Below are 23,143 nucleotides of genomic sequence, written 5' to 3'. Positions count from 1 at the left end.
GTAGGATAGTCCTTTGTCAGAGCGAGATGTAGCCCTCTGTGAAGGTCACTGTAGAATCCCTAACCAATTTGCTATAATGAAGCATCTGAAAGTTGAGAATGTATCTCGTCATCATAGCACTTTTTTTTATACTCAACATAAACTGACGATAATGCAGTATATATATATATGTCACATCAGAAGAAATATGATTTAAGCTGCAGATTTAGCCGTTTATTAAACTTTGTCAGCATTTAGGTGTAGATCATGTAGAGAGACTGTTGGGTGTGTGGTGTGGGTATGATGTCATTCATCACATCAATGTAAGGGGGGGGGGGGGTAATCTGCTGTGCACTGTCTAGAAGAAGAATGTTTGGGGATATTAAAGCCGTGGCGTGCATGCTGAACGACTCTTCTGGAGCTCCATCGCTGCCACTATCCAAGTGGGTGGAAGCGCATGCGCTTACATTCTCCACTAGATGGAGCCAGAGCATAGCCAATGGGGTGCAAGCTGACAAGAAATATTATAAGGAGCAGATTTGGGAGACGATAATAATTGAATTGGATAGTTTTAGTATTGCCTGGATCCAGATCCTGAATCTGCAATTGCTATTTTTAAGAATCACTTGAAGATGTGGCTAAGGACAAACCAGACTTGTGACCATCTATGATCATGTACAGACACCTGCACGCACGCACGCACGCACATACATACATACATACATACATACATACATACATACATCATACATACATACATACATACATACATACATACATACATACATACATACATACATACATACATACATACATACATACATACATACATACATACATACATACACAATATTGCCTACTGTACATAACATACACATTTTTTAAGAGCAGCCAGTCACCATACAGTGTTAATTGTTTCTGTGTCAATTAGTCCCGTGTATTGTCATGTCAGAGTTTTGTTGTAATAAGGTTATGTACATTTTTTTTGTTTATTTTGTCCAGCATTGTGGTCTTTATACTGCATGATTATGTACATTGTTTAATGTCTTTATTGTTCATTGTCTTTGTATTGCATGTTCTTTGCATGTTTTATGTTCACATCAACCTGCAAAGGGACTACAGATGGAAATTAGTTTATAGCTACAATCTGGCATGTTCACATATAAATGTTCATTAATGTGCATTGTCCCTATTTTTAAATAAACAAATAGAAATTGAAATAGTCACTCCTACTTTAAAATGAGCTAAATGGAATGCAATTCAGTCTGATTATCAGGCAAGAAAGCCCAGAAAACATAATGTTTTATTAAAATACTTTTTTCTTTTAATTATTTTTGTAATTTATTTGATATATATAAATGATCAGTTACAATGTTACCACTTAATAGAATGCATATATGTATGATTATCTTAACACCTTATGCAATTCATGCAAATGTGTTTGTGATCGATGTTCACAGTAATAGGCTTAACAGCTTTATGAGAATATTGCTTACTGTCGGTTGTGCCAGACAAGGCAAGTGATAAAAGAAAATGAAATTACTTTCTTTGCCTCAAAGGATGTTTATATATACTGATATATAAACACACATGCACGCACGCACGCACGCGCACACACACACACATTTATTTATTTTCCCAAAGATGAAGTGCTCCCAACTCCCAGCAGCAGTGGATGAAGATGTAATCTACCAGCTGATAAATGACCCACTACTTCTCTGTCATGAGGGACTGATGCAAGGGCACAAATGTGTAACCCAGACCCTGCTCTGGATCATTTTGGAAACGGAGGAAATGACAGGTGGATTTGTTTCTTTGATGTTTTTTCTTTGTGTGTGTGTGTGTGTGTGTGTGTGTGAGAGGCTGTGGCTATATGACTGTTTGCTGACTCTCTGGAGAGAGGAGACAAAGTGAAACAGGAGCAGAGAAACAAGATGAAAGGACAATAATGTGTGCACTGCAAAGTTTCAATTGTTCATATCATGTAGTCAATGCGATATTAATCCTCAATGAGCAAACTCCAATTGTCTGCCCATTGCAACCCATTTGGCTCCATGTGATTGCGGTACAATATTCTGTCTTTGATGTATGCCACTACATTTTCTTGTTTGCTACAGTAGGTGGATCTTTCATAGCATTCCCGCTGTTGCACTAAATTGAGATTACTTGTGCTTTATATTTCTGTCTTCCGTTCCTGATTGGAGTTTCCGAGCACTGGGGGAAGTTGGAAACTTCCATTAGAGCCGGAACCCTGATGAAAGCCGTTAATGGCTGTGCAATCTGGATCGAGGTCTTGGAAAGACCCGGTAAAGGCAACAACAACAACAACAACAACAACAACAACAACAGCCGCTGAGGAGCCTGATGCAGGCGTCTCTGCTCGAGCGTCTGTGCTGGACGTGAGGTGAGAAGAGAGTAAGTGTCCCGGGGTCTGGTGGACCTGTTGAATCAAAGGAGGCCTTAGCTGCTGCTATACGTCTGCATTATTGATGGCTAGCTCCGTCCCAGAGGCCATTATGCCTCCCGGTTGTCCTCCTCTCCTGGTAGAGACGTCCCACCGTGTTCCACCACACTTCACCAGAGACGAGCGTGGGTTCAGACGGAGGGCTTGTTGCCAGGCTCCCCGCCAGGCCTGTTCTTTTAAGCTGAGCCACCACAATCAATGTCCTGCAGGGCCAAGGAGTTATTTAAAAATGTTTCCCCCTGTGTGTACAGTACGTGTCGGGTGTATGACACTGTTATGCAGGGTGGCCGCCACATAGAATGTCAATGGTCCCTCCATTAGATGTCAAGTCCATGTAATGCCTAAGAAACGGAAGATGATTGTTTGTCATGAATGTTCCCCATGATCCATAATCTATCTATCTATCTATCTATCTATCTATCTATCTATCTATCTATCTATCTATCTATCTATCTATCTATCTATCTATCTATCTATCTATCTATCTATCTATCTATCTATCTATCTATCTATCTATCTATCTATCTATCTATCTATCTATCTATCTATCTATCTATCTATCTATCTATCTATCTATCTATCTATCTATCTATCTATCTATCTATCTATCTATCTATCTATCTATCTATCTATCTATCTATCTATCTATCTATCTATCTATCTATCTATCTATCTATCTATCTATCTATCTATCTATCTATCTATCTATCTATCTATCTATCTATCTATCTATCTATCTATCTATCTATCTATCTATCTATCTATCTATCTATCTATCTATCTATCTATCTATCTATCTATCTATCTATCTATCTATCTATCTATCTATCTATCTATCTATCTATCTATCTATCTATCTATCTATCTATCTATCTATCTATCTATCTATCTATCTATCTATCTATCTATCTATCTATCTATCTATCTATCTATCTATCTATCTATCTATCTATCTATCTATCTATCTATCTATCTATCTATCTATCTATCTATCTATCTATCTATCTATCTATCTATCTATCTATCTATCTATCTATCTATCTATCTATCTATCTATCTATCTATCTATCTATCTATCTATCTATCTATCTAACTATCTATCTATCTATCTATCTATCTATCTATCTATCTATCTATCTATCTATCTATCTATCTATCTATCTATCTATCTATCTATCTATCTATCTATCTATCTATCTATCTATCTATATAATGTGATCTCATAGAAACCAGTCCTTCACTAAAGTCCCTTCTACTTATTCACTAAATACTCACCAACAAGGCTTACCTCATGTCTTACCTCATCTGTGAAGTCACTTACTTGTAGCCATTGGTTGATACCTCCCTGACCACCATTTTTGTGGGCCATCTTAGCTCATAGTTGACCTCATCCTCTCATAGGAACAACCGTGCCAGGTGTGTATGACATGATAGGCGCACACTGCACAGTCTGCTCCAGAAAGACAAATGAGGTCATCAAGTGTGTGCGTGTGCCAAAAGAGAGAGAAAGAGAGAGAGAGAGACTTGGGAAGTTGGGAGGAGGTGGACAAGACTAATTGACAATTGTATACAGAAGGAAAATAACAATATATCTCTAGGAAATGATGAACTGGAATTGTGCTGGTATTAGACTTTTGTTATGCTTGGCTATGCTCTATACTTCTGCTCAACGTTTTATAGCACAACCGGGTCAATGATATGGTAATGGACTGACATTTCTTTCTACTCAGTCCTAAGGAATTGAGTGCGCTGTCATTTGATTTCCTGTGTGTGTGTATGTGTGTGTGTGTGTGTGTGTGTGTTTGCTGAGGTGTCCATAACATAGATGGCTCTGGGGTTGTGATGATGACACGTCTAAGGGTGTCCAAAAGCAATCAAATCCAAATCCAAATGTTTGCCTCCCATCTCTCCACAGGCTATTTCAAAAGCTTTTATTGATTCTTCCGCCCATTCCTGTCTTTTGGAGGCCAGACAAAAGACCCTAGTTGAGAAATGGAGAGAGATGATAATGCAATTACCGGGGAGAAGCCTTTTTAGACCGGGCCGTACGGCTTCAGGTCAGAGAGGAGAGGTTTAGTGTCAGAGATGTATCATCACAGCCTCAGAACGCACAGGACTGCTAATGCTGCGTGACGTGTCATAACACACCAGGCCTTTTTGTCTCAGAGCATACCATCAGACCCCAAAATAACTCGCTTTTGTCCTAACAAACACTTAGCTCTCATTAGCTGCTCTCAAGTTCACACTTCTGTTCTTGTATTTGCAATTGCCACGGGCTACATTTAATTTATTCCACGGGAGTTGCCTCAAATAGATCCGCTATCAGCTCTATCTTTAATCTTTCAAAATGTTCAGTTGCTATCGCATGCACTTATCTGTGTTTCATTACACATATGTGTGCATGCTTACCAACTGTTCGCCTGTTTTACTGCAACACTACTATCACCGACATCTAAGAAGGGCGATCCCCCCTTGAATGGCCCTTCTATGGTTTCTCTCCTCCACATTGCCTGTGGTGCATTTTTTCCTATTGCTAGGTTTTAGTGAGTTTTTCCTTACCTTCGCCTGGGGTATGTCTGGGAGTGTTGCATTTATTTTAAAAAAAAATTGACTTTATGGTGTTGTTGTTTTGTTCTTGACTTATTGTGATGTTTCTTCTTGACTTGTTTAAAGAAGACGTGTCCGGCCCATGGGGACATTAACATGTGTTGTCGGGCCTTACAATTTTTTTTAATTTGATTTGATTTGGAGTTCAAATTGCAAAGCCAGCTATATTAATTTATCATCCAATACAGGAACCACTTGTGTCAATATTAGGATCTATTTTTTGCTGTATCCGATTCCATTGTACCATATAGAATAGAATATAAATACTGTATTCATCCCGAGGGAAATTTGGCACTACAAATCGCTCACAGTAAACATGTCTAACATTTAGGTAGACAAAAACAATGTCACAAATAAGAATAAAAATAAGTCTAAGAATAAAATACTGTCCGGGATATACATACATTTCCTATGTATTTCTGATGCGAACAATACAATCGGTAGTTGGGATCCCGTCTTTTATGCAGCACTGTCATGTCGCTATTATTATCTGGGAATAAACCCAAATGAAGCGACCATAGAACAAACCAAATGGGTCACATAAATCTCTGCAGCATTGCCACCTCTCATCAGCACCAAACAGTGTCTGTAAATCCCCACTGGGTGGCGCCAACACACCGTGGCCACCTGCCTCTCTCGTCTTGCGCTCTGGTTATGAAGAGCGTTGCTCAGGCGCACCACTCGGAGTCCCGCTGCTCTCGCATCCCCCGGTCCCCCTGACCCCCTCCAAATGCTTCTTTCAAACGGCGAAGAAACGTTACTAAAAATCAAATTGTATTCAGTAGCGGGTGGATTGTAATAATGACCCTATCATGTTTTTAGTCCAGAAACTATGAATGACACTCTGGCACGGTTTACACCCCCCGCGCCTTTGCGAATGGCAAGTTCTGAAAAAAAGCTCGAGGATCACGAACTTTCATAGACTTTGAGGCGCAGCAGCGGAGCTGGGAGTCCGCGCCGTGCAGTGCCGTGCAGGTTGATTTGACTTGTTTGATTCAGGGATTGTGCGTTTTGGAAAGCTTTGATTCAAACTCTGTCCTTTTAGGTTATGTGTTGTCGCGGCCACCTTAAAGCGCCAAGGAAATGGCATTTCTATAACAAATATTTGGCTTTGTCGGTGATGATAATGGAGAAGAAATGAGAGGGACATTTCCCGGGATTAATTGACAGCACTACGACAGGTAGGTGTGATGCATCATATTTGCCTGCTGCTACAGAAGGTATAGTTTAACTTTGTCGAGTGTCCAATTGATTTTTATTAACACATGTTTGAGTGCCCAATGATTCGAAGATCTAGCCATTATTTGACTGAAATAACCAACCACATCCAGTACTAGATTGTCAATTAATGATATCCAAAACGGTAATTAACTTGCTCGTCAGAAGTGCCATAAAAAAGCCGCCTTTTTGCCATATTCAAGCAGCCTACACAATTTTGACAATCCAAGGCAGGAAATGGCCATTAAAATGTTCCTCTCCATGCCCGAGTCTATAGGTTTGTCTTGTGTGGGTTATCTTTATTGATTCTCGCGCTGATGCAAACATCAATATTCACAAAATATTATTAGGCTATATCATTAGCTAGACAGCTTGATGTTGGCATAATATATTTATGTAATGATTGTCAATAAAGCATATAGATCATATAAATGGCACGTGAGCAGCTGGCTACAGATCAATAAGGTCCTTAACATGTGGATTCAAACAGTATAACTCATGTGTAGGGGCAGCTTCATTGTCTATTAGTCTTTGATAAAAAAAGAAAAGAAAAGTCACATTAGTGAAAGGAGAACTGAGTAGCCTAGAGATGGTATTATGATAGGCCTAGTTAGATACATTTAGCATTAGGGTGATGAGGGGGACACTTAAAAACCTTTAATCAGTGGACATCCTGGTAAACATGAGCATTTAATCAATGTATTCCTATCTATCTATATATATGTATGTATCTATCTATCTATCTATCTATCTATCTATCTATCTATCTATCTATCTATCTATCTATCTATCTATCTATCTATCTATCTATCTATCTATCTATCTATCTATCTATATGCATATTTATCAATCTATCTATCATCTATTTATCTATCTCTGTCTGTCTTTGTTTTCTATGTGTGTGTGATGTAATGTGTTACATGTAAACACGTCTCTGATGCATATCATTGTTATACACAAGACACTGGCAACAGGAAGAAGAGTGGTTAATTTGTCTGAGGTGGGTTATTATCAAAAAGAAGAGCATCTTCTTCTCACTGAAAGGGACGCCAAACAAAAGCGTGCCTTCCCCACAGGAAGCTTCACATCTCTGCCTCTGAACCCGGGGAGAGGAGCTCCGTACACTGCGTGAGGCGCTTCCCTTCACCGGAAGGATCTGCCCTCAACTCCAAAAGCTCCAGCTAAGCTTGTTTATGTACTTGAGAGGAAAGTGCAGATTATCTTGTGGATTGTGGTTAGAAGACACAAACAGAAGGTCCCCGGTAACAAAAAAACAAGCTCATGGGTCTGCTCATTTAAACTGCACACTGTATCTGTATGTTATGCTATAGGCACAGTGCTTTACTCTTTCTAGCATTCTGTCCCCCTTCCCCTCTCTCTCTCTCTCTCCCCCCCCCCCACCAACACCTCCGTTTCTTTTTATCTCTGTCTATCTCCCTGTTCCCCCATTCTTTCATCTGCCCTTCATCCCCCTGACAAGCGCTGTGCGGTCAGCTGTTTTTTCTTTCTTTTTTTTCTTTTCGCAATTAGTGCTATCATCGCATTTCATCCTGCGGAACAAGGAGATGGTAATAACCTTACGGCTCCTATTGCGTGGTGATACAATTCTGCTGTGATTAATTGAAGTCCCCTCAGAGAGTCAGAGGAGGCGTAGATCTTCCCTTTCACACCCGCTGACAGGCAACCCATTACGGTGTTTTATAGATCGCCGTCAGTAGCCCTTGAAGCTGCTTGCGGCCCACTGTTGTTCTGGAGGGTTTTATGGCGCAGTGTTATTGGTAGGTATTGCTGACAGGCAGAGAGCAAAGGCCACCCTGGGATTATTGGAGATGGAATGTCTGTGACAGTTCTACTGCGCTCTCTACAGTAGAATAACAGCGGAAACTCATTTGAGCACTCTGTGGGTGGTGATTGTCGAAACTCATAAGTTAACGTATAAGAAACTCATAAGAAACGTATAGAACACCTATAAAAATCCCATGCAACCCCACCGTTTGTCTAGTCTAGGTGTACTAAGACACTGTCGATTAAGGCTGCTTGATTAATCGAGTTTCAATTTCGATTATGGCTTTCTACGATCATGAAGATCATAGAGATAAAACGATTATTGTGCCACATGCCACGTTGCTATAATTTTGTCTTGTGTTGTTAATGCAGCGCACCCTTCCTTCACAGCGATGCGCTACCCCCCCCCCCCCCCTCCCCCCAAGCCCAAACAGTAGTTTCAGCTCGTGTTGAGAGGGAGGAGGGAGCCACGGCACGTTTCTCCAGTTGTTTTGAAACATCTTTGGTAACTTCTAGAACATGACAGAAAGGCAGCCTTCGGTAGAGAAGAAAGGTCAAACAAATCCAGTCATTGTCATGTGATGTTCTCAAATCAATGAGTATTTAATAATCATGATTTCAATATCAATCAAAATAATCGTGATTGCGATTTCTGCCATAATCGAGCAGCCCTACTGTCGATCATAACTGTGTCAGGAGGCCATGGCAGAGACTAATACGAGTCACCTGGGTGGTGACGGAACAACAATAGCATGACTATGCAGCAACGCTAGTGTGTGGAGTCTTGGTATTATAATGTTATAACACTACTTAAAAGCCGCCATCGTACAGGCGTAGCACCAAACGGCAGCGCCTGAAGCAGGCAGAGGCTCAGAGTACTTGATATGCATGAGCCATCAGGTGATTTCCAGAGGAAGACAACATGGCGGATAAGAGGCTTGTCTCTGGTTTTGAAGGAGCGACCGCAGGCAGTATTTGCGTTCTCTGTCAGCTTCCTGCATAGTGGCAGATCATTAGAGGGCAACTGGGCTCTGGCTAATGTATGAGACTTGAGACAAAATAATTTTTTCCTTTTACACTGCTACCACAGGTAGTCAAAGCCCTATGGAACGTGTACCTACCTTGAGTGGACCGGCTCTGACTGCATGTCTTTCCAAAAGGGGTTTGTTGTTCTTTCATTTTGAACACTGGGCTGACATTCCCGCATTGCCACCTACTAGGGCCAAAACGAGGCCAAAATATCATATCACAAAGTATTGGACTGTATTTAGTTTTCCACTACCAATTAAATGTCATATGTCGATTTTCTTTTACTTTTCTAATACTGCTGCAAGGAATTTCTTTTTTCGATTAATAAAAAATTGATCTATTCCACGTATATTATATTATTCTTTACGATATGTAATATATTGTGGATGGCGGTATAGTAAAAGTCAATACCATGTCGTCTACATTCATATTCAGTACGCCTCCCTGCCCTACCAGCTACCCATATAGGCATGTCAGATATGCCCGTTTATGCAGGTTCTTAGTTGTGACACACCGGCATCTGTCACAGAGAACACCACTGCACCACCAAGCATAATAAGAACTCACTGGTGAAACTTTGTATTCCATCCACACCTATCCTGTACTTTTTAACTTTAGCTGAACAATAAATAGTCAGCCATCTATTACATGATTACATTACACCCTACTTCAGCCAAGAGTCTCTCTCTCAGTGCTCTTCACGGCCTAATGTGTTTAGAAAGCACAGCTTGTTCCACCTCTCAAAACCGCAGCATAGAGCTGCTGGGGTGAAGCTGTTGAGGAGATCTCTACGCCCCACCATAGCCAGCCAATACGGCGTCGTGATGCAGGTATGCCACTCTCTCATGCGAGGAGGTGGAGAAGGAGGAGGAGGTGGGGAACACATTTCATGTTTTATAGATGCCATTTAAAGGAGCATGCCCAAGATAGGCTGGCTGCAATGAACTGTAACCACGACGAAACACCAAGACAATAAACAAACAAATTGGTTGCCGGGGATCCAGCAGTGTCCCACTCAGTCGCCAGGGCTGATACTCAGTGTTGCACCAAGCTGCCTGCTCCTTAGAGACCGAGCTGTGAAACACAACTCCATCTCTTATTTATTCATCATGCTGATTTGCTGTGTGTGTATACGTGTGCGTGCTGGTGAGAGTGTGTGTGTGTGATAGAGTTAAAGAGAAAGAGCACATATGTGTGTTTAAAAGTGTGTGTGGGGCATGTACGGGCATGTGTGAAACGAGTGCACTACGTACGCGCTCGTGCACGTGTGTGTCTTGGTCTTGGATGGCGAAGCTGGCTACATTGTTTGTAAAACCTGTGGATCTCAGCTGTTGTTCATTCAGTGAACCTGATCTGCCTGCAGAGTGCCTTCCTTCAGGGGACGACCACGTAAAGTTCACATGGCATTGTTGTAAAAGGTGTGCGTGTGCGTCGTTTTGTGTGTGTGTGATAGTGTGTGTGCATGTGTCTGGTTTTGTGTGTGTGTGTGTGTGTGTGTGTGTGTGTGTGTGGTTTTGTGTGTGTGTGTGTGTGGTTTTCTGTGTGTGTGTGTGTGTGTGTGTGTGTGTGTGTGTGTGTGTGTGTGTGTGTGTGTGTGTGTGTGTGTGTGTGTGTGTGTGTGTGAAGATAAACAGCTTGTTCAGTGCCTTAGGTCAGGATGCCACAGTGGATTCAACAGATTTCTGTCTGAACTCATTTGAATTTAAATTATTATTAAGCTGTAGTGCATCAGGATTTAGGATTTAACTCTCAACCAACTCACACCATGTGCATGTAGTAGGACACACATTTATAATGACATCCACATGCCTGCTCATAATTCAAGTCACAAGTCAAGAAATCCTGTGTTGGCAAACTTGCCAAAATGCCCAAATCTCACAGGATGCACATAAGAGAGCAGGCGGTCTAGAAGTGAACCTGGAAATACCCCCCCCCCCCCCCTGGTCAAAAAGTTATTTCAGAATCTGATAAAAATAAATATCCTTTTTGGTTGGGTGGAAACTTTTGAAATGTATTTTCCTTAGAATTTCATGGAAGCCTCTGTTCCATATTGTATATGCTTTTCAGCTGCTGTGCCAGGTGTCCCCTTCTCTTCTCTTCTCTTCTCTTCTCTTCTCTTCTCTTCTCTTCTCTTCTCTTCTCTTCTCTTCTCTTCTCTTCTCTTCTCTTCTCTTATCTTCCATTCCCCTATCTTTTCTTCTCTTCTCTTCTCTTCTCTTCTCTTCTCTTCTCTTCTCTTCTCTTCTCTTCTCTTCTCTTCTCTTCTCTTCTCTTCTCTTCTCTTCTCTTCTCTTCTCTTCTCTTCTCTTCCTCTCTCTTCCATTCCCTTATCTTTTCTTCTCTTCTCTTCTCTTCCATTTCCTTTATTTTCCTCTTCTCTTCTCGTCTCCCCTCTTCTCTTCTCTATTTGATTCTATTCTTCTCTTCTCTTCTCTTCTCTTCCCCTCTCTATTCTCTTCCCTTTCCTTTATTTTCATCTTCTCTTCTCTTTTCTCTTCTCTTCTCTCATTTCCTCTCCTCTTCTCTATCCCCCTCTCTTATCTCCTCTTATCTATTCTTCTCTACTCTTCTCTACTTTTCTTCTCTACTCTCCCCCTCTCTTATCTTCTCATCTCTTCCCTATTCTTTTCTTCTCTCACCGGCTCTTCTCTTCTCTTCTCTTCTCTTCTCTTCTCTTCTCTTCTCTTCTCTTCTCTTCTCTTCTCTTCTCTTCCCTTTCCTTTATTTTCCTCTTCTCTTCTCCTCTCTTCTCCTCCCATCCTTTCTCTTCTCTTCTCTTCTCTTCTCTTCTCCTCTATTCTATTATCTTCTCTTCTCTCCACTTATCCTCTCTTCTCTTTTCATCCCTTCTCTCTTCTCTTCTCTTCTCTTCCCTTTCCTTTATTTTCATCTTTTTATTTTCATATTTTCATCGTCTGCCTTCACTTCCCATTCCCATACTGTGCCATTGCATTGAATTTTCATCAATTCCTTCTCCAGCCCAGCAGCACAGAACCCAATTCTCTAATCCCTTAGCCGCCAGCCCTGTGAAAGAGTTGGGCAATTGCAAATTTTGAGGAGAGCAGTTCTCAACCCTATGTTTCCTATGGGAGAAAGCTTAGTACTAAATCCTATGTGTTCCCTGTGGCAAGAAGCCCCGTTCTAAATCCTATGTGTTTCCTATGGGAAAAATCCCAGTTCTAAACCCTATATCTTTCCTATAGTAGAACGCCCAGTTCTAAACCCTATAGGTTTCCTATGGGAGAAAGCCCAGTTCTAAACCCTATATGTTTCCTATGGGAGAAAGGCCAGTTCTAAACCCTATAATGTTTCATATGGTAGAAAGCCAAGTTCTAAACCCCATGTTTCCTATGGTAGAAAGACCAGTTGTAAATATTATGTGGGAGAAAGATAGAACTCATTCTTGCAGGTTATTTTCCCTCTCTTGACGCCTCAGGGTCCTTGGCCGTGTTTTAATTTTTTCATCCTTCTTTCCTTCTCCATCTCACTCGTATTTCTACCCCCGCTCCACCTGTAAGCCTGTAATCATTAGAACTGCATTTTGGGCAGAAAATTGCAGTTACGAAGTTTATTAAATAGTTATTTTATTGAGAAGGTCAAAGGAAAGGCCACCCTGCTTTCATTATGTCTAACTGTGCTGTCGCCACCATGAGGCCAGATGACTCAGAACCTCACAGGCCTCCTTGCTATTGTACGGAAAACATATTAGTCAAGTTTGGTGGAAATCGGACAGTGAATTAACAAGTAGTGAGTCACTTTCTGTTACACTCTTTTCCCACTCTTTTACCCAATTTGATTGGATCTGGTGGTCATATTGTTTGGTCTGTCAATTATCTACATGACTGTCATGCCCCGTCTAGGGGATACTCAGAGGCATAACATAATGTATACTGCACTGGGACTGACCTGGAACTCTGCACTGCACTTTACACTTTATATATATAGGGGAGAACTGGGATAGTTGTCACACTTTTTACTCAAGTGTGAATTGCTCATCATAAAAACATCTTTCAATAGTCATTCCTACATTAAATTGAAGCTTAAGATGTTGGCTTGATATGTGTATCCCTCTCATTTTCCAACGTATCGTAACAAAGAGTTAATCACCTATCAAAGACACTCTGACACATTGTGGCAACCAACCCCATCATGGGGATGGTTGTCACACACCATGTGTTTTAATGGATAAAATCTTGAAAAGAAGACAAGAAGGCAGAACTAAATTTGAAAGTTTAATTGCATTGACAAGTTGACAAATACATAACTTAATGCATCTTAACATGAACATAAACAGGAAACACATCTTTAGGCCATCCTATATAACAAAATAAGAACACAATAAATCGGCCTAACAATAATAGCCTACACAACACGTGACAACCAACCCCAAAGAAAATGTGACGACCAACCCCAACTGGAATGTCTTGATAGCATCAAGGCTAACGGCCATCTAACAACTAGTTAGCTAGCTAACAACAATCTAAACTATAGCTATCCCTTCACACTTTTTCAGGGTAATAATTGTTTAATTATAAACCAATTGTGTAAAAGCCTAGAAGAAAAATACTGAGGAGCGGAATATTTACAAATGGACATGAAAAACACAAAAAGTCATCTCACCTCAAGTTCAGCTGTTTCATTCCAAAGATGACAATGTAGGTGAACTCTGACCCCAATTCTGGACATTTAAATACCAAAATATGGGAGACAGGACCCTCTGGTGATGAAATATAATGAATGTGACAACCTACCCCGTGTGACAACGTCCCCCTTTCTCCCCTATATATTTATTCAAATGATTAATCCTGCACTGCACTGTCTTTGTCCTGTGTCTGTTGTTGCTGTTGTTATGTGAAAAGAAAATGTATGGAAAAATGCATACTCTGTAACGCTGAGACAATTTCCAATGTGGCTACACATATGGCTTAATAAAGGAATCTGAATCTGAATCTGAATGTGGACCCTTCATTCCCAATTCCCCCAAATCCACCTCAACACAGAAGTAAATGGCAAAAAGATTAACAATTTATTATAAGGACATAACAATGAAGTTATACAGGGAAGCATAGGCTTCAGAGTGGACCGAGGCCAATGTAACAAACAAACAATCTTATCTTTTAAATAATCTAACTGAACTGAGACATTAAACAATGATGGAAAGAAAATACAGGAATATGCATCTTACTTATTTCAAACACAAGAGAAAACAAACACAAGGCAGCCCACTCCTATGACTCACAAACAAACAACAACGTTATCAAAAACACAACAGGAACTAAATCAAAGATGTTGGGTTGGAAATCTCTGGATGTTCATGACTATACTGTATGACTAATGGATCAGGAGATACACTCATTTGAATATTGAAGGTTTGGCCTGATGAGAAAAGGTCATGGGTTGGAACCTAAATCAATAGGGTTCATCCTCTTGGGATCATGAATGTGCACTGCAAATTTGAAAAGAAAATCGAATGAAAGCTTTTAGAAATACACTATTCTGAAAATGAATGTTTGGCCTGATGGTGGTGCTAGAGGAAAGGTCATGGGGTCACCAAAATCAATAGGATTCATCCTCTTGGGATCATGAATGTGTACACAAATTAGAAAATCTTTTAACGAAAAGTATTGAAGATATACTAATTCTAACATTGAACATTTGGCCTGATGGTGATCCTAGAGGAAATGTCACCAAAATCAATAGAGTTAATCTTCTAGGGGTCATAAATGTGCACAGCACAAAAGATCAAAAATGGAAAGTTTGGACTGTTGGTGGCGCTAGAGGAAAGGCACAGGGTCACCAAAATCAATACGGTTCCTCCTCTAGGGGTCATAAATGTGCACCAAAATTTTTAAAGATTCTAATGAAAGCTATTTGAGTTATCTTGTTCACACAAAGTACCTGCCGCTGCGGCGGTGGTCGAGGTAAATCCATAATATCCCAGACACTGTTGTTCGAGGATATAATTAAGGGAATAAGATGCAATACAGCTCGCAATTATGTCAAAGTTCTCCATATTTGCTTCATATACTGTAGGGGGGAGGGAGGGTTAGTGCCCCGGGCTTTTGTGTGAAAAGTTGAAATGAAGTGGTTCAGTATCTCAGGGGGATTGTTTCACCTGGTCATACACACACACACACACACACACACACACACACACACACACACACACACACACACACACACACACACACACACACACACACACACACAGACACAGACACAGACACAGACACAGACACACACAGACACAAGAAACAGGGTGTCCATTCGGTGACCAAACAACTTCAACTTCCTTCTTTATCAGATCCCTTAACGGAACCGCTGAAGAGACTTCAAAAGAAAGACTCCCATCTTCAAAAGAATGTACCCCAGTGTCATTATATATCGTGTGCCGAAAACTCTGCATCGGGAGCCTTGATCCGATCTACCAGACGGGGAATGAGAAGCAGAAAAACTATAGTTCTGCCCTTATCTTTCCATGATAGAATGAGCTCAAGGGTAGAGTTGGAACTTCACGTTCCTCTTTGATCAGCTCAATCACTGCCTACGCTCAGTCACGTACCATGTACACCACACTATGTACTCGCATTATAAATACATACATATAGGATGACTTACTTGAATTATTCATTTGAATTAATTGTCCGTTAATTGTCACTTGGGCATCAAATCCGCAAATCGTAGAATGCTGCACAGCAGTAAGAAATTATTTAGAAACAACAGAGCTGCGATTTTCTTGGTGGGCGCTTCGAGGACCAATGCTCACTTAACTAATGTAGTTAATTACTAACATAACCTGAAGGCTGTTTCCCACTACTACATCATTCATTTGGGCCCCAATTAGATTACTATAGAACCTTTTTCTATTGAAAAAAAAGGGGGAAAAAAAATTACAATTGGAGGTAGTTTGAGCACTTCAATAATGCCATAGCTGGCAACCCTCTATACTGGCATTCAAACATTGATTCATCATGGGCGGCCATGCGTAATCTGCCAATGACGCCGTAAGGCGTCTTTGAGATCAATATTTCATATTTTCGTCATGGTATTCATATTTCACCCACGGAGTCTTGGGTGATGCTGTGGGACTCGGCACAACTCTGCAACGCTTCAATACCGCCACCTGGTGGCCGATCGGCGAGTTGCCAAACAGGAAGTTGCCCAAACCGGAAGTGGTCCGTCCCCTATTTTCGTCCGGCCACTCTGTGATCGTCCCGGGGCTCAATATAGACACCGTCGATATGAATCTTTGCCATAACTCAATAGTCAACATGATTTGGACGTGTATTAGTAATATACAAACCGGAAATGGATCGCATCGATCAACATCCCATAATAGCGATCTTTTTGCTCCACTCTCATCCCCCAACGCTACGAGGAGACTGGGGTGAGTTTCAGCGTTTTTCTTTACCATTTTCGATACAAACTGCTCTGATCAATATATCACCCATACTACATGAATCATTTAACGTCATTGAATTATAAACGACCCAGGTGTGTTGAAGGATGAATCCCACCTGTTCTTAAACTGAAATGCGCATTCGTGCTAAATTTATTTGCATACAGACATGCCCGCCATCTCCTTATAAGGCGAATGAGGCGTGTGTAAAACACACAATGTCTGATCCATTCAACAGGAAGTGATTTGTGACTGATCTCAAAATGACACACACACACACGTCTCACGACTCGTGACTCCGTGCATGTGTGTGTGTGTGTTCCTGTGGGTCGCTCATCCCATGTGTGTGTGTGTGTTAATCTGATGACAAATAAAGACTTATACTTGTACTTATACATATACGTACTGTATAGTGTGAAATAAATCGTTCCAGCAAAGTAGGCTTTGTAAATACGACTGTGCGCTTGTCAAGAACCAATCGTGCAGTAGGTTGGGAAATACCGGATCTGTCACCTGTCATCTCTCTCTGAAAGGTCCCTGTGGCTAAAACCCAGAGTGCGCTCAGAACTTGTAGGTGTGGAGCAGAGAAGAGAGGAGAGGAGAGGAGAGGAGAGGAGAGGAGAGGAGAGGAGAGGAGAGGAGAGGAGAGGAGAGGAGAGGAGAGGAGAGGAGAGGAGAGGAGAGGTTGTAAATATGCGTTCTATGTGTACGGCCTGGGAAACTAGAGCATCTAACTGTTCTAACAGCAATATATAATCTATTTCAGAAGCAGAACACCCGCAATAAGTTATAATAATAATAATTATTATTATTATTGAAAAGTTCTGGGTTTATAAAGTCGTATTTGGGGGTATTTGGGGGCAATTGACCAATGGTTTGCTTTCAACCCATGAACTCCTTCCTCTCTCACCTTTTTATATATATTTTTTTATTTGATCTACTAAAACTGTATTGTATTGTATTGTTTGTTTTGTAAAGTGTCTTTGAGCATTAGGAAAAGCGCTATATAAATCTGATGTATTATTATTATTATGAATGGTAGGCTTTTTTTTTTTTAATGTTTCTCATCTGGGTAAGAGTTTCTTATCTGGGTAAGAGTGCTCTCGACCACTCTTAGAATTTGGTCTTGCCTAAGAGAAAAGCAAAAATAAGAAAACATTGCTGAATCCCATATAGGTAAGAACAAAATAAGAAGAAATCTGTTCTTACATCGCTTCATGAATGAGGCCCATTGTCTTTGTCTGGAAATAATATGCTTAATGTGCTTCAAAACAAGGCTATATTGTCTATGTAAGAATTGCAAATATAGAATTAGCACAATGCAAATAAGACATTTTATGAGGATGCCTATGATAATTACTGAATCCTTGGGCTGGAGGGCTTTTTCTCTATTGTGTCTTCATGGTACAGTACGGTGGATCCTTCCTAGCTACGGTCTCCTTACATAAGCACAGACTGTCTTTACTACAGTCTCCTTAGAGACACAGACGGTCTTTACTACAGTCTCCTTAGAGACACAGACTATCTCTACAGTCTCCTTACAGACTCACAGACTGTCTCTACTACAGTCTCCTTAGAGACACAGACTGTCTCTACTACAGTCTCCTTACAGCCTGTCTCTACTACAGTCTCCTTACAGACCGTCTCTACTACAGTCTCCTTACAGACTGTCTCTACTACAGTCTCCTTACAGACTGTCTCTACTACAGTCTCCTTACAGACTGTCTCTACTACAGTCTCCTTACAGACTGTCTCTACTACAGTCTCCTTACAGCCTGTCTCTACTACAGTCTCCTTACAGCCTGTCTCTACTACAGTCTCCTTACAGCCTGTCTCTACTACAGTCTCCTTACAGCCTGTCTCTACTACAGTCTCCTTACAGACTGTCTCTACTACAGTCTCCTTACAGACTGTCTCTACTACAGTCTCCTTACAGCCTGTCTCTACTACAGTCTCCTTACAGACTGTCTCTACTACAGTCTCCTTACAGACTGTCTCTACTACAGTCTCCTTACAGACTGTCTCTACTACAGTCTCCTTACAGACCGTCTCTACTACAGTCTCCTTACAGACCGTCTCTACTACAGTCTCCTTACAGCCTGTCTCTACTACAGTCTCCTTACAGCCTGTCTCTACTACAGTCTCCTTACAGCCTGTCTCTACTACAGTCTCCTTACAGACTGTCTCTACTACAGTCTCCTTACAGCCTGTCTCTACTACAGTCTCCTTACAGACCGTCTCTACTACAGTCTCCTAACAGCCTGTCTCTACTACAGTCTCCTTACAGACCGTCTCTACTACAGTCTCCTTACAGCCTGTCTCTACTACAGTCTCCTTACAGAGACACCAGTGGCATGTTGTGTATCCACTGATGCCATCAGTGCTATCAATTAAGCAATTTAACCGACTTTGAATAACTTCACCATGCCACAATGCCACTAGGGCTATTAGGCTATTGTCATTCGACGTAACCACCCCGTATTTACAGTGACAGTAAATTCTCGAGCGGAATAAAGTGATTTAACACAACTCTTGCGAGTTACAATACATTAATTACAGAGACATGATGGTGACTGAAACAATTATGCACCACTATTATGCAGTATGACAGGATGCTGAATCACAAATAGACATCGCATAGTCCAAATCAATGTACCAAGAAACAAGAACAAACTCACAACAACCAGTTAAATTGACTTGTATGACCACCAAGCATGCAAGAATCCCGTAAAACACAACACAATCAGGATTCAACAGGCTTCCCCACAGATTCCAGACAAGCTGCTGGGATTAAACAAACTCATGCCGGCAAGCACAGCCATAATACAGTTATGCGCTCATAATGTCCGTTGTAAACTATGTGAGGGAAGCAAAAAGTCTGCAACCATGAAAAATAAGACAGCAAGAGCATTTATGTGTTGTATTGTATTGTAATTAATCTGTGTATATCTTTAATCTTTAATCTACATCTATTTTAATTAAAAAAAAAGGGCTGTCATGATTGTTATGTCGGTAATAGCCCTGTGATTTATAGTGGATTTCTACTGTAAATGTTTGTATGTCATGTAAAAAAAAATATAAAAAACAATTTGTTCACAAAAAAAAGAAAAATAAGACATCTAATTTGACTAAGCATCTGATACGGCAGCACGACAATGTGAAACTTGATGCATAAAAAAACAGACGCTAACAGGGAAGCCTCTACCAGTGCCAGTGATGAATGTAAACAAAACAACAGAAACTGGATCTAAGATCAGGGCAAACACCACCTTGTGAGTGGAGAAGGTCTGAAGAAGCTCGTCCAGGAAACAAAATAAGTATCCACCAACTGCCAATGGCGGGCAGATTTAAGGTTTGGCGAGTGACAATGAGAGGTCTGCACGCCACCTGGCGTGTAACAAAATAGTTCACATCGATACTCTTATTTTGAAAATCCGTGGCGGGTCTCATTTCCGCCCCAAGCGCAGCTCCAGTCATAATATCTATGGCTCCGGCAGCTAACAACGTTCGGTTCATATTGATACTCTTATTTTGAAAAACCCTGTGGCAACTCGACGAGTCAAAACCGCCCAGTCCGTGCTAATGTCTGTGTGGTGCAGGGCGGTCAAGCAGAGGAGCAGGGCTACACAGCAGTGCGCCTATTTTGCGACCCGAAATAAATCGGTGGTGTTTTTTTTTCTCACAACGGGTCAAATGCATCTAACATGCTTTGCATCGTCGCCATTCCTTTATGCCCACATCGCCCGAAATTAACGTTACGTTAGCGTAAGCTAACAAGCTAATCCTGATCAGCAGCAGAGCCGTAGAGAACAGCAGACAGTGTGGACTGGGGAAAGGGAAATGGGGGGGGGGGGGGGGGGAGGGCACTCTCTCTTTCTCTGTGTGTGCGTGCGTTTGGAAAGACAATGAAGTCACTAGTCATGACTCAGGACAGGAGTATATTATAGTAAACTGAGGATTACTGAGGATGGACAGATAATGTTGATATTCAAATATAAAAAAGTTTCGAGAGGAGTGGAAGTTTGAAGACAGACTAGACTACAATATGATGCAGGGGTGGTGAGTTGAACAGTGTGTGTGTGTGTGTGTGTGTATCCCGACCCCACTTCTATGTTTCAATAAATTATTTGCATTTAAAACTATTAACGCTGACTCATTCCTTCAGTCCACTCAAAATTATGCTAATAGTCCTTATGTTGTTTATGATATTAATTGAAAATAGCATGAGAGTATTATATAGTAATAATAACACATGGCGATATACTAAAAAGTTATTTATAATTTTTGGATGGTAAAAAATCTGCCTGGCTGGTAGTTTTTTAAATCTACCAGCCAAATGGCTGGTAAATCAAAAAGTAGATTTTGTTCCCTGAGCTCGTCGCTGGGTATATTGTCAAGGAGATGTTACCTATATTCATGGTTGACTCGCCCTCATCTTGACGCATCATAGAGAAAATACCCACAAAGAACAATGTCAAGCTGCCAACAGAGAAAGACGTTTGCTGGCTACAGAGAGAGAGAGAGAGAGAGAGAGAGAGGAGAGAGAGAGAGAGAGAGAGAGAGAGAGAGAGAGAGAGAGAGAGAGAGAAGAGAGAGAGAGAGAGAGAGAGAGAGAGAGAGAGAGAGAGAGAGAGAGAGAGAGAGAGAGAGAGAGAGAGAGAGAGAGAGAGAGAGAGAGAGAGAGAGAGTATGCGGTGATGGAAGCTAATTTCCACCACATCTAACATCTGGACAGCTAACATCTGGACAGCTAACAACAGAAGCTTAACAGGTTGCACTATTTTTTTCAGAGGGGGGGGAAGTAACTAGTAATGTAACTAATAACTTTTATACAAAGTAATCAGTAAAGTAATTTTGATTACTTTTAAAGGAGTAATCCGTAATAAGTAACTAATTACACTTCCTGAGTAACTTGCCCAACACTGCTCCTTACAGACACACGGACTGTCTCTACTACAGGCTCTTTACAGACACACATACTGTCTCTACTACAGGCTCTTTACAGACACACATACTGTCTCTACTACAGGCTCTTTACAGACACACATACTGTCTCTACTACAGGCTCTTTACAGACACACATACTGTCTACTAGGGTTGGGTACCGAACTCTGTACTTTTAAGGGTACCGACCGCAGTGAAAACTCTGAGAGCAATGGGTCCAATGCGCCTAACATGCTTTGAATCCTCGCCATTCCTGTATGCCCACGTTGCGGTAAAAACCATAACTAACTTTAGCTGCCAACACTAACTAAGCTAAGCTAAGCTAAATTAACCCTGGGAACGCTCACACTCCGCGACAACAGTTTCTGAGCCTGTCGCTCTCTCTCTCTCTCTCTCTCTCTCTCTCTCTCTCTCTCTTACCAAATGGTGAGTTCACCTCTTGGTATAGTGGTCTGTGATGTCGCCCGTGGTGCGGGAGACCCAGGTTCAAGACTCACTTGGGGCAATCCCTTACAGGGGTCGAACTTTAACACAACGCAGAAATAGCAATACGAGGCCGGTTACATGTGCGCAAGTCCCATCTCTGGTCTTTGGAAAGACCCGATGAGGTCAGAGGAGTTTGATACATAATAAATGTATACATGATCATGCAACATAAACAAATTGTTGTAGGAACGGTTTGGGAGAGGGGCATAGGGAGGGGTTTTAGTTTGTGTGGTGTGATAACAATGTTGAAATTGAGAAGTTTAGACTTTAGTTTAGTTTTACAACTGAACTAAAATCTTTATTATGAAAGTACCGAAAAAAGGTACCGTCGGGTACTGGTATCGATTCCCAGGTATCGGTTCAAATGTGAACAGTACCCAACCCTAGTCTCTACTGCACCATATTTATGATGCTTTGATTCATGTTATTATTTTCAGGACAGATATATATAGCTATATTACTTTCTTCAATATAGCATCAATTCTCAGATACAGGATGCCATCATAGTAAGCCTTCCAAGGAAAAACTCTTTTGTTCTCTATGTTTCCTATAAGGAGAGAGCCCAGTTCGAAACCCCATGTTTCCTATGTGAGAAAGCCCAGTTCTAAACCACATGTTTCCTATGTGAGAAAGCCCAGTTCTAAACCACATGTTTCCTATGTGAGAAAGCCAGTTCTAAACCACATGTTTCCTATGTGAGAAAGCCCAGTTCTAAACCACATGTTTCCTATGTGAGAAAGCCCAGTTCTAAACCACATGTTTCCTATGTGAGAAAGCCCAGTTCTAACCACATGTTTCCTATGTGAGAAAGCCCAGTCTAAACAACATGTTTCCTATGTGAGAAAGCCAGTTCTAAACAACATGTTTCCTATGTGAGAAAGCCCAGATGTAAATCCTATGTGGGAGAAAGATAGAACTCATTCTTTCAGATTATTTTCCCTCTCTTGACACCTCAGGGTCCTTGGCAGTGTTTTTATTTTTTCATCCTTCTTTCCTTCTCCCTCTCCCTTTTTTTTACCCCCACCAGTGTTTCCCCTGAAAAAAAGAAAAAAAAATCTGTGCTGCGTGCGCGCTCCCGAATCCATATTTGTGCATGCACAAAGCGCACGTGCTGCCGGAATCCCATATTAGCGCACGCTGCCGGGAAATAACTACCTTAGAATTGTTCTAGATAGGTTATTCATGTTCATGGAGTCATGGGGAGTCATGGCATTATCAACTAAAAAAGTTCA

General features: G+C 41.1%; 1 protein-coding gene across 1 annotated transcript in view; it reads left to right on the top strand.

Moving 5' to 3' along the window:
- The first annotated feature begins 6,093 nt into the window (after positions 1–6,093).
- tafa3a (TAFA chemokine like family member 3a) overlaps positions 6,094–23,143 on the top strand; it is a 213,590-nt gene continuing 196,540 nt past the window's right edge. The window contains exon 1 of the mRNA XM_084317777.1: positions 6,094–6,231. The gene's annotated coding sequence lies outside the window, so the exon portion shown is untranslated. The remainder of the gene's footprint in view (positions 6,232–23,143) is intronic.

This window comes from Notolepis coatsorum, assembly GCF_963971535.1.
Source record: "Notolepis coatsorum genome assembly, chromosome: 6".
Lineage (NCBI taxonomy): Eukaryota > Metazoa > Chordata > Actinopteri > Aulopiformes > Paralepididae > Notolepis > Notolepis coatsorum.
This window is presented reverse-complemented; position numbering and strand designations above follow the sequence as displayed.